This window comes from Archocentrus centrarchus, chromosome 6 (assembly GCF_007364275.1).
Source record: "Archocentrus centrarchus isolate MPI-CPG fArcCen1 chromosome 6, fArcCen1, whole genome shotgun sequence".
NCBI classification, from domain to species: Eukaryota; Metazoa; Chordata; class Actinopteri; order Cichliformes; family Cichlidae; genus Archocentrus; species Archocentrus centrarchus.
The window spans coordinates 19,980,430-19,993,192 of NC_044351.1; the positions used below are offsets into that span (position 1 = coordinate 19,980,430).

General features: G+C 39.9%; 1 protein-coding gene across 2 annotated transcripts in view; it reads left to right on the forward strand.

Annotated features, from left to right (window-relative positions):
* Nucleotides 1-12,763, forward strand: part of frmd5a (FERM domain containing 5a) — a 65,413-nt gene that overhangs the window by 1,351 nt on the left and 51,299 nt on the right. The gene's annotated exons all lie outside the window — the stretch shown is intronic.

The window sequence follows — 12,763 nt, forward strand, 5'->3', positions numbered from 1 at the left end:
TGAGACACGCGTGATTGTTGTCATTTTAATATCTATTGTCATCAGCAGGCTCCAGAGCTATCGCTCCTCTTTTCCCCAGCAAGCAAGCGTGAAATAGAAACCGCAGTTACTGTAGGATCGTGACTGTGTGCCCAGGTTGTAAACAGATCTGCATTTCTGCTTGGAGAGCCGAGGAAGAGATGGAGCAGGGCCAGATGGACTGTGAAGCCAGCAGGTGTGCTGTTTGCAGCAGAGTCGTGTGGTCTAGGGGGCTGACGTCACCAGGGTGGAAAGAGAAGAGTGGAGTGAAAGAGGAGAATGCTCTAGCTCTGCTGTGATTGTCTGGCATCCTGGTTATCTTTCTATCTAACCTGGCCCAGGGAGGGAGGAGTATAATCCACCTGACTATCCACATTGGCTTTATGGCCTGCCAAGAAAACAAAAAGAGGGTATGCAAACTAAGAGGCAGGTCATATATTTGCTTGTTCTTTTTATGTTTCAGCTTCTGTCTGATCCTCTCTTGTTTCCCCCTTGCACTTTCATCCTTTTGCTAAACTTTTCAAAGGCACCGTATTCATATTTTTGCCCATGGCTCACATCAACCTTCTTCTGTTCTCTGACATCTAATCAGGTAACATTTATTCAATGACTCTGACCACCCCCATGGTGTCTGCATAATAAAACCACCTTCAGCAGAAATTAGAAGCACAAAGTACGCATGCACCAGAGCAAAGCAGAGCACCAAGGGCTTTCAGAAGAAGGGCAGAAAATGTGTCCGTCTTCTTAAAGTGGTGGCAGCTGTAATGCACGAATATAAGTTTTGCTTTAATGAATTATGGATCTTTTCACTATGTTTGGGGAAGGGAAAGTGAGCACATCTCATTAGACAAGCCCTAGAATGAGTTCTTGTCTAGGTGCAGGTTGATGGAAGTGCCTGAAATCCTCTTTGCCCTCAGGCTTTTTCTGCTCTGTGATTTCAATGCAGTGTTGCCACAGAGTGTCAGCTTGAGAATTAGCCGTGCCTCACATTTTTGTCATTTCTTGCAAATACCAGATGAATCACATTTAAAGAAAAATGCCATATTATTCTTTTTTATGGACAGTGGGTGTGCTCACTGTAAATACACTCATTTTTTACCTTCTACTGAAGCAAAACTTCAGCATTATTACCAGCTGCAATTATGTAGCTGATATTGCTTTTAAACTGTGAACCTGTGTGTGTGTATATGTGTGTGTGTGTGTGTGTGTGTGTGGGGCTATAACTCCTGTCACTGAGAAAACAGATTTCGGTCCCAACATTATTTCACCTTTGTGGGGATATATAGTCCCCTTATTATACAGATGTGAAAAAGAAAGTACACCCGTTTTCAGTTCTAAATTTTTATTATCAGGATGTGATTAAAAAATCATCTGGTCCTATACTAAAATGAGGTAAAACCAACTTCAGATGAACAACAACAACACGTGGAATATTATATTGTGTCATTAGTTATTTAACAAATCTAATCCAAAATTCAGAAGCAGTGTGTGAAAAATTAAGTACATCCTTACTGTTTCCATAGGAATTTAGAGGGGTAAGGTGCAGCCAGGTGCTACTAATCAGATGCACTTGATTAACTGATCACCAGCAAATGTGAGCACCTCTGTAAAAGCAGAGGTTTTGGCAGTTTGCAGGCCTGGAGTATTCAACATAACACTGTGTGCCATCCATCCATCCTCCCTCCCTCCTCCTATCCAGTTCAGGATCTCAGGGGGAGAGTTATAGGATGAGAGGTAGAGACTGTCCTTTCCAGGGATAGCAGCCCTGTTTTGGACTCCAGCACAGAACTATCACACAGAGAGACACACAACAATTCACACTCACCTGCGGCCGATTTAGAATTGCCAAATGTGTGTTTTTGGACTGCGAGAGCCCTAACTAGCCAATGGATTCAAATCCAGGGACTCTTTGCTGTGAGATGACAGTGCTAACCACTGTTCTGCAGTGCTGCTAGCTTGGCTGTTAGTTCAGTTTTATTTTCAATTACAATTTTGGCTTCTGACAATTATTGCCAGATAATTGAGATAAAACAGTATAGCCTCTATCTTTATGTGGGCTCAGTAACAGTCTCTGGGTCTAGATTTCCCACCATCTCCACCATTAAGTATTTGTTTTTTAGTTGAGTTATATTTAATATTTAAGGAGTACAGAAAAACGTGATGGCTATTTTTGCCACAGTGGAGCAGCCCTACAACTACTCCACTGATGAAGTAAATTATAGCTTACCTCCTGTGAAACCTATACTTGTCCTTGTTTTTCTAATAATTGTTTTGTTATTTGAAACCACTAGCTTGCAGGCCAGTTTCACTTCTATCATTTGCCAGAAAAACGTATGCTAAGATAAGGAGTTTGCATAAGTTTTCTATTCTTTCACTACAACAGTGAGGAAATTTGATCCTATAGAAGTTTTCCTGAGATTTGCTGACCTCTTGGTGAGGAGGCTGCAGGGGGATGGTAGCTATATTGAGGGTGCTTCACATTGAAGCACGGTGCCAGCGGCTCAGCTGTTGCTACGGGGACTCCACAGTTACTCTAACAAAATGTGAGATCACTCAGTGGTCGGGATTCCTCTTCCAAAGGCCACTGACAAAGATGTGGCCGTTACCAGTTGCAGGAAGGTAATTTGTTTCATTGATGCATATTTAATCGTGAAATTCCTGTGGTGTTATCATAGTTTTTAATATTATAGGTAGTGTAAACTGAGAAAAAAAAAAAAGCTGTTTTGAGCTGTAAATTATTGCATTTTCTGATACTCGTGCAGATATAGTACCTGAATTTCTGCACCATTCCATTTAAACACTAGTGTAAATAATAAATTTAATTAATTAATTAATCGGTCACTGTTGTGGATAAGTGGTGTGAAAACTCACTGATCTGTGATGACTGCAGTTCTATATCTTGGCTGACTTTACATTGTGAGGACCTTCAGAAGTGTCCAGCCCAGGTTTACTACACACAGGATGTGTGTATTAAATGCCAGAGTTGAAAGAGTGCATATGTCTGTGTGCTCAGATCTCACAGGGGCTGACACTGTTGCCATGCTTAATATAAATGATTAAAATCTGTGCTAGGTCTAAATGTTTCATGAGAAGTAATCTGCCATTTGTGTTTACCACCATTGCTGCACACCAGTGTCATGATTGGCTGAACCTGTGGCACATGGCTGGTTGCAATTAAGGATTACCTCGCTGTAGCGTCTGTCCTCAGAGCAGAGCAGAGCAGGGCAGGGCAGCGTCTCCAGTCTCCTTTCTTGGGATTTGATATGTGGGAGCGGCTTCTTGTCATTTACACTTTATCAGTGAGTTTTTGTTGAGAATGAAAGAGCTGCTGCATTGTGTAAAGACTGCAAAGAGCCGTTGCTCCGCTGGTGCGCTCTGGATGAGATCTTTGCTGTTTCACACACAGCTCAAATGCCCCGGCAGAGTATTACAGTACATGGAAATTAAACTCTGCCTGACCTGCACTGGCTTACTGGGATACATGAAAGAGCTTAGCGGAAGACAAGATGCTGAAAGACGTTTTGCTACACACTCATTGAAACATGAGCTCACACATGAGCACTTTATGCTTTTTTTTTTCTTAAAAATGTCAACAACATTTTTAATTTGTTGCATTGTCATAGGTGGGTATAGAGCCTGTTTGGGTCTGTCTAAACAAATGGCCCTCTTATGTTCCCCAGTGTCTCTTTGTGTGTGGAGTTGGGGGGCTGCATGGAGAGCAGGGAGGCAGTCTGTCTGTGACAGGAGCAGTCTGCTGCCTTTGTGCTGTCTGGGATGTCTTGTGTGACAAAGAGAAACAGAGAGGGGGCTTGAGATTGTGCTCCACCTGAAAGCATGGATATTAAAACACACTACCAAAGCAATATATCCTTGTGGTGACTGGTCTGCTAATCAGAGAAGCGGACAAGAGCAGAGCAGCTAATGAGCCCATTCCCCTCTCAGGATTAGGTTCACTTTAATGGGAGACAGCCTACAGCTATATTAATGCAAACAGATTGCACAGCTCGTTAGATTGATTTACATACTTCACTGGCCTCATTAATGATATAGTATGGTGCAGGCAACTCTTGGTAGAGACTGTGACTTTGAGAGTTGTGGATTGCTTAGCACATTTAAGAGGGGGAAACAAAGCTTTGATTAATTACAGATAACAAAGGATGTTTGTAACCTGCAGTCGTGACAGAACAGGAGTGATACACCACCACCACCACAAGCCTTAGCGTAAATCAGATAAGTGCTGCCTTTAAGCAGTGACCTCAAAAAAATTTGCAAGTGCAATTTATAATCAAACAGAATTTTAATTGCAATGTTATATCACACGTGGGATTTACTGGAGGAAGACAGCAACCTTAATATTTGGATATTGGGTTATCTTTTATAATGAGTGATATTTTGTTTTTGGGCAGAAGGATTTGTGTTGTGTAACTGCCCTCTTGTTTTTGTTTTGTCTTGCTTGGCCACAGCTTTGCAGATTGCTGCAAAGGATGTGGAAAATGCAATTTTATTCTATCTGCAGTGTGTTTCCCCAGAAAAGGTTGGAAATTTTTTTTAATTGAAATTCAGATTATCTCTGAAATTGGAACTACCATAGACTACTGACTCAAATTGGTGCTGAAAGTTAAACACATTGCACAATGCTGCTACCCATAGTCAGGCTTTATTTGTTGTCCTCTCTGCCATGCTTCCTCCATGCTTTTCTTCATTGCCCTGCTCCTGTTTGTCTTTGGGCCTCGGGGCCCTTTGCTGTACGAGAGAATCAGCCTTTGTCTCACTCTGTACTTCAAGGCCCTGTGCCTCTGCAGACTAATGAGGAAGCACAGGGATAGGCTCAGACTACTACAATGAAAGCAGAAAAAAGCAGAATGGTGCTTTTTGACTTAGGCTGCACAACAGCAAGTAGAAATTTTTTGTAAATTCTTTGCATTTAAATTCTGTAACAGAACATAATATAGTTTGCGCTTTGTCAGTCTAGCTGTTATGTTACTTGTGAGTGATCTCCTCTCCAATACAAAAGTTGCTTTGTGGTGGAGAATTATACTAGAGTAGGTGTCATCAGTATATAGGTCAGGTACTGAGCTTAAATCAGATGTGGTCTGACAGAGATTAGAGATTACTTTACAGCTCTTAGTTCAGTATTAATTGTACTCAAGATTTATGTGTTACAAAGGAGCATTTTTGTCATTTTTTATGTGACACAGCTCTCCTCTTTCCCTTCTCCTCTCTCTTTTTTTTTCTCATCCTGCCCTCATCTGCTCCACGGGTCACCTCTTTCTCTCTGTATCATCAGGCTTGTGGTTCAGCTCCACACCGTCTCACTGCAGGATTTTTATGAGCTAATGATTGCCATTCCTTCCTTCTGTCCTACATCTCCCCTTGCCTCCATCCATTTGTTGTCTTAGTTGTCTTATTTGTCTCCTCAGCAGATTTATGTACTCACTGTTCTCTGTGAGACATCAATTCTGTAATGCGTTGAATGGTCATTGCTATTAAAAAGGGGCATAGCAAGGACTAATTTGTTTTTCTGTTCCAGTTTTGAGATTTTAAGTGTACTTGAAATACTGTTGCTCAAGTAAACAAGAAGGCATCAACAAATAAATATGATTTTTATTAACATTATCTGAGTATGAATAGTACCATCTACAGTACTGTCTTGAGTCAACCCTTCATTTCTTTCAATTTTGCTAGTAAATAGGTGCATCGATTTATTGAAACATGTGCAAACATACACGTGAATACAGCATATAAGGGGGAAAAAAAACAGTTTGTACAATTCTACTAGCTTGAAAGTCAATATTTGGTAAGACCACTTTTATTCTTCAGCACAGCCTGAACTATCTTAAGCAAGCTTTCTTAAGTGTTTTTCTATGCAGGTATGCTTTTACTGCATTGGCAGTCATTGTCATGCTGAAAAATGAAGTTGTTGCTAGTCAGGTATTTCTCAGATGGTGTTGCGTGGCAGATGAAAGTCTGATGGTACTTTTCTAAGTTCATAATTCCATCAACAAGATCTCCAACAGCACTGACTGAACTGCAGCCCTGTTTGGTTGTAGACACTCATTGTTGTACCCCTCTCCTAACCTTCTCTGTACATATTGATGACAATTTAAACCAAAAAATTTCCAATTTGGATTCATCACTCCATAAGAGCTACTGCCACTGATTTTCAATCCAGTTCTTGTGTAATGTGGCAAACCTCAGCCTTCCATCCCTCTGTGCCTTCCTTAAGAATGGCTTCTTGGCAGCCATCCTTCCACTGAGGCCATTTCTGATGAGGCTTCAGTGATCTTTAGATGGATCAGCTGAAAGGCCACATGCATCTCTCAGGTCCTGTGTCAGTTCTTTGCTGTATTTTTTTCTTTTTTGGGGATTGGAACAACAAGCTACTACTAACAAAGTGCCTTAAGATATAATTTAAAATTCTTTGCCACTGTCCACAGAAAAGCTTTGAAACACCATCAGAAAGGCTGCACAACTATTGCTCAAGGCAGCCTTAAAGAATTACAAGAAAGTCTGGCTCCTTGGAAGCAAAATGTGAAGAAGTGAAAAGGGGCTCAAGACTTTTGCACTACACTGTAATGCAGTATATTTAGCTTTGCGTTGATTTTTTCAATAGCTAGGCCAAGAGTGATTTTTCTTTTTCCAAGTTAATGTAAATTGTATTTATGGATCCTGTCCCCTGTATTACTTAGCAAGTATTATTATTTGAGAGGAGGGATGACATGACCTTCCCTTTTCACATGTAATGTATTCAATAAAAGGCAAATGTTGGAATGTTTATCTTTCTGTCTCATAACTGCTTATACAAACAGCATTTAAACACTGCAGATGTATGACATCAGTACCCATTTTGTAAACAGTTCTGTTCAGACAGTATTTCATATAGAGTTTATTTAAAAAGTATCTTTTAAGCAATATTTTGTGAGTGGTTCTGACATCTTGGAAATTACTGGCATCCTGACATTTGATGCACAGCATTTGCCAAGAGTCTGTGTGATTAACAAAAAGCAGACTGTCTCGGGTGTCTCAGAATGCACAACACAGCCGCTACTCACTGCAGCTGGAAAAGATTTGCATGTTTCTGCTCCTGCAAAGAAACTACTGCCAGATTCGAATAACTGAATGGGTAAACTGGGATTCATGATCTATTTATTTATTCTGTCTGTACCACAGACTATTAAAAATGATGGATGGGTCTGTAAGTGAAGCAAATGCAGAATATCTTACATGTGCATTCTTTCTAATAGCCAACAGGGGGCGACTGTTCTGGCTGCAAAAACATTGTAATGAAGTGTATTTAAAAATACTCCAGTCACTGTGAGAGGAGTTGCAAAGAGGATTCTGCACCAAAAACCTCCTTGTGATTGCTTTGGTGGCCAACAGATTGATGCGTTTCCCTGTAGTTTGCCTGGAAGATGCCATCTTGTCTGCAAACACATGCCAGCTATTTGCTGAGGAGGTAATAAAATTTGACAAACCGTGGTGCAAACTTAAAGAGAGTGTTTGCCTTGAAAGAAAAAAAAAAATTAGCCTTACGGCTGTAGCCAACACTTTGTGGTGTCTGTTTCCAGGTTTCATCACACTTTTCACAGTTTCACTACCGCTCAAGTAGCTGACATCTTCCATGTGAACTGTGGATGACTGAGGCAATCTGCTACTGACCAAAGTAATTGTGTTTTACAAAGTGTTAGCCAGCAACCACTTGCCGAATACATATTTTCCCTTTCAACTTGTTCTTACTTGGGGGTTGACCACCGGTCTCTAGGTCTGTGTGACTGTAGCCTGGAGTTAAAATGGAGTAAAATCCACTTCTTAATCCAACAGTCAGATGCAGTCGTTGCTTGTGACGCAGCCAAACCAAGATGCCTGTGGTCAAAACAAAAAAAATTGATGCAGCATATCACAATATTTTGCATGGCGCTATTGTATCCATACAGAGACATTAAATATTGATATTTTATTAAATAAAATACTCTGGGAGTACTATGAACAATAATATTGTATCATGAGTGAAGTATTGTGATTATACCATATTGTAGCACAATGTTCAACCACTCCAGATGTATTAACAGATAAATCTGAATTTGATTTACTCTTGAAAATTGTTGCTGGTATGTAGTATAATATATATTACATACCATATACTGGTATGTAGTTGTTTTGATGAAGCAAAACAAAACTAGGGACTAATTTGGTAATTTGAAATAGGAAAAGAATTGCAATACTTTGTCCCCATTCATAGTGTTGTATTTGATAATAACAGACATAAAGTTAACTCCTTTGAAGCAGAGTGTGCTTTACAGCTTTGTGCCGTTGACCAGGTGGAAGGCAGCTGATCTTGTGCATCATAATGAAAGTGGCCATTCGGGAAAACCACTCCCGCCAAACAGCGTGTAGCTCCCATGGAAATATATGTACAAGATCCTGTGATCATTCTGCAGACGTGGCTGGGAGCCTGTAACGAGGGCTACTTGAGCTGCACTTAGGGAGTACAGGGTCTGTTTATCCTGGTATCCTCTCCCTTACTGTCTTTTATCTATGTGTGAGTGACAATATACACTTTGTCAGATGTGCCATGATACACAGTTGATGAAAAGAACAGAAGCTTACAGTGAAACAAGAAGATGCTGAGATGAGGCGGATTTGTTTTTGGTGTTTTGAGTTGAAAAATTACACTCTGTGTTTAATTCATCTAAGTCTAATTTGCCACCCACTCCGGATTATTTTCCTCCAGAGAAAGAGTTTTATTTTCCAGTGGGTAGTTGGATAGCAGAGTTGCTTTATGAGAGTAATTATTTGTCTAGATTATGTCTTCATTGTTTCTGTGAGCATATGTACAGCATATTTACATGTAACATCATTGATCTGTCAATATTTTATTCCATCTTAGGATCAAATAAAGGCTTGGGTGGCTCCTGTTGTTCCACGTGTGTCAGGGCCTGCAGATTACACGGACAGCTATTCATGCATGCAATCAGTCTCTCTTTCCTTTGTGTGTGTGTCAGCGCAGTAGTCAGAAGAGATGAGTGTCTCTGGAGAGGAGATATATGAATGCACGCAGGAGGACAAAGAGGCTGGCCAGTGAAAATACACAACAACCCCTACACACAAAGACAGCTGTCCAGTGCAGGTTCTGGTTCAATTCAGCAAATGTGTTTTGATTAAAAGCAGTAACAGTGTTTGCAGTCTGCAGTGTTTGCCATTAAAAGGCTTCTCTGTCTAGTAGTAAGAATATATATATATATATATATATATATATATATATATATATGGGATGGGATGGGATGGGATGGCCACGTCAGCAACAATACTCAGGTAGGCTGTGGTGTTAAATGATTCTCAGTTGGTATTAAGGAACCCAGAGTGTGCCAAGAAAATATTTCCTGCACCATTACACCACCAGCAGCATGAACTGTTGATACAAGGCAGGATGAATCCATCCCTTCGTGTAGTTTATGCCAAATTCTAACCCTGTGATCTGAAATCGAGACTCTGAAATTCTGACACTGCCATCTGAATGTTGCAGCAGAAATTGAGACTCATAAGCCCAGGCCGTGTTTTTCCAGTGATCTGTCCAATTTTGGTGAACCGGTCTAAATTGTAGTCTCAGTTTCCTGTTCTTAGCTGACAGGAGTGGCACCCGGTGTGATCTTCTTCTGCTGTAGCTCATCTGCTTCAAGGTCTTTGAGTTATTGTTGTTTTCCCATCAGCTTGAAGCAGTCTGGCCATTCATCTCTGATCTCCGGCATCAGCTAAGCATTTTCTCCCAGAGAACTGACAATTGCTGGATATTTTCTCTTTGTTGGACCATTCTCTGTAAACCCTGTAGATGGTTTTGTGAGAAAATCCCAGTAGATCAGCATTTTATGAAGCACTCACACCAGCCTGTCTGGCACCAACAACCAAAGTCACTTAAATCCTTGTTCTTACCTATTGTCATTGATGCTTGTTTGTGCATTAACTAATAAAGTGGCAAGTATGAGGCATGAGGCACAAACATGTGCATGGTAGATGAGTAGTGATGAGTTGATGGTATAAAATATACTGCAGGGATTGGTGAGCACAGTGGAATCAGGTGACCAGACAGGCAGGAAAGCAGGGAATGGTTGGTTGGAAGTGATAGGAGTGGGTGAACAGAAACCAGAGCAAAACCGTGACTGAAAATGGTCATTTGTTGCAGACCGATATTATTGACTATTTGCCAATATAGCCAATACAGTCTGGGTGTTGCCTTGTAGTTTTAAAGAAGCCAAAAAAAAAAAAGTAAAGAAGCAATGGGAGAAACGCTTTAACTATATTATAAGTGTTGATGTTTTATAGGTTGTCCACTGACTAGAGGACACTGTAAGTTTCCCCTTGACATGCTACAATCACAACAACCAGCTGATCTGAGCAGTGTTGGGCAAAGCATAAACAAGTAATCCACGAAATGTTGTAACAGTAAAACAGGCTTATTTTTAAACTGCATTGTCATATTATTTTTGCGAGGATAGATAAATAACTACGTATAACAGCTGTTTATGTTTCCTGTGTCTGAAAGAAAAAAATATCAGAATATATATCAGGTTTTTAGTTCACCAAATGTTGGTATCAGTTTTAAAAATCCTATATTGTGGGGCTCTACTTGGTATTACTTGGTAATAGATTTTCTGTCACAGAAAGCATAACAAAGACAAGGGATGACATTAACTTTGTCACATTTTGTCTCTACATTACTCCTGTCCAATGCATTTCTGAGTCATATATTGAGTTTGATTAGCTGGCAAAGCTGGAATGAGCCCTGAGACTGCAGCAGTTGTCACTGAGTTTCAGTGACAACTGCTGCCTGTTAAAAATGTATTTCCCAGGTTTTCTTTTCTCTCTGCCAACAGCTGGTAGAAATCAGTTAAGGAAAAGACATTCTCATTATTTCTGGTTCATTAGTTGTGTGTCTTGATATAGTAGACAGCAAGCCAGGATCAAAATGTGTTATTGTATGACTTTTCTTCTTTCCACTTCTTCCAGCGCTGTCCCTTATGTTTTCATTTGTCCCTCACTCACTATGTCAGTCATAATCATAATCATCTTTTTTGTTTGGTTCAGAAAAATGTCATTGTGTGCCCTGTAATGTATGTAAGTATAATGGGAACCCCATTCTCGCATGTATCACATTTGGAAGCATGTTAGTGCTGAACACTTGCACTGGCACCTTGAGGAAAATGGGTTTTCAGGACAAGTAGTAAGCTCCTAGTAATCTGGGTTTCATGCTTAGCACTTGTGCATATGATCTTCACTGTGTGCATTTCTCTGGGGGTGTTTGTTCCACTATTATTAACTGAATGGAGTTTTTTTTTTTTCTGATATTTTCTGAGCTAAGGTGTACTGTGTGGTTCCCTGTTATGTAAAACCAGAGATGGGCTGTGTTTTATTATTAAATTATTACATTTCTTTCCCACCAAATATTGAAGACTCTTGGTAAATACACTTACTGTATACAATCTATAATATGTTATCATTGGAAGAGTGGGTATGAGTTAATAGTACCTGGTATCTGTAGTTCTTACGAAGAATTAATATTTACTGGAAATTCACATTAAAACTGAGACATGAGACATAAGCAGTACAGAAGCAGTCCATCTGTTCAGTCCAGACCACCTAAATATGAACTCTGTTTGATGTGTCTCACTGCTGATAAATAAATCAAACTGGGTGACAATAAAACCTAAGAAGTAACAAAAGAAAAAATATATTGTTCAATAACAAGCAATTTAAAAAAAAAAAAATAATAAAGAAACATCAAAGAAAGAAATTTAAATTTGAAATAGCCTAGACTAAGAATACATCAGATAAAAATGAGAACAATGAAATAATAAACATGTAAAAAAAAAAAAAGAAAGCCTTTATGAAATACATTAAAAAGACAGGTAAATCATAAAATAGAATAAATGCACAATAATGAAAAAGCTGCAATGACTGAATAAAAATACTACTACTTGGATTGAGATCTGGTGACTGTGGAGGCCACTGAATACAGCGAACTCATCGTCATGTTCAAGAAACCAGCTTGAGATGTTTTGAACTTTGTGACATTCCTCGTTGTCCATCAGAAGATGGGTACACTGTGGTCATAAGGATGGATGCATGCGTTCATGTTCTGACCCTTACTATGCGACTGTCACAGCATAAATTAAGACTCATCAAAGGCCGTGTTTCTCCAATATTCTAGTCACTATAGACACTAGAACTAGACACTAGAATCTAGTGTCCAGTTTTGGTGAGCCAATGTGAATTGTAGCCTCAGTTTCCTGTCCTTAGCTGACAGGAGTGGCATCTGATGAGTGGTCTTCTGCTGCTGGAGCCCATCTGCTTCAAGGTTTGTCGTGCTGTGTGTTCCATTCAGAGATGCTCTTCTGCATACCTTGGTTATGATGACTGGTTATTTGTGTTACTGATGCTTTCCTACCAGTTTAAAGCAGCCTGGGTGTTGCCATGTAGGTTTTTTGTTTTTAGACAGTGACACTTAGCTCAGTGTTTTGCCTATCTGTAAGACCAAACTCGCTTGTAACCTTTTACACCTCTCAATTGTAGTGCGGACCAAATATTAGTGATTGTATTAGTTTGTATTGTTCTCCTATAACTAGTGATTCCCTGGCTAGAGCTAGGGAATCATCAGCTAAGTCTAGTGCTAGCTAGCTCACTGGGTTAACAAGGTGCTTAAAGGGTGAAAATTGTGTGCCACTTAACAAATGTAGCGCTCTCTAATGTGATA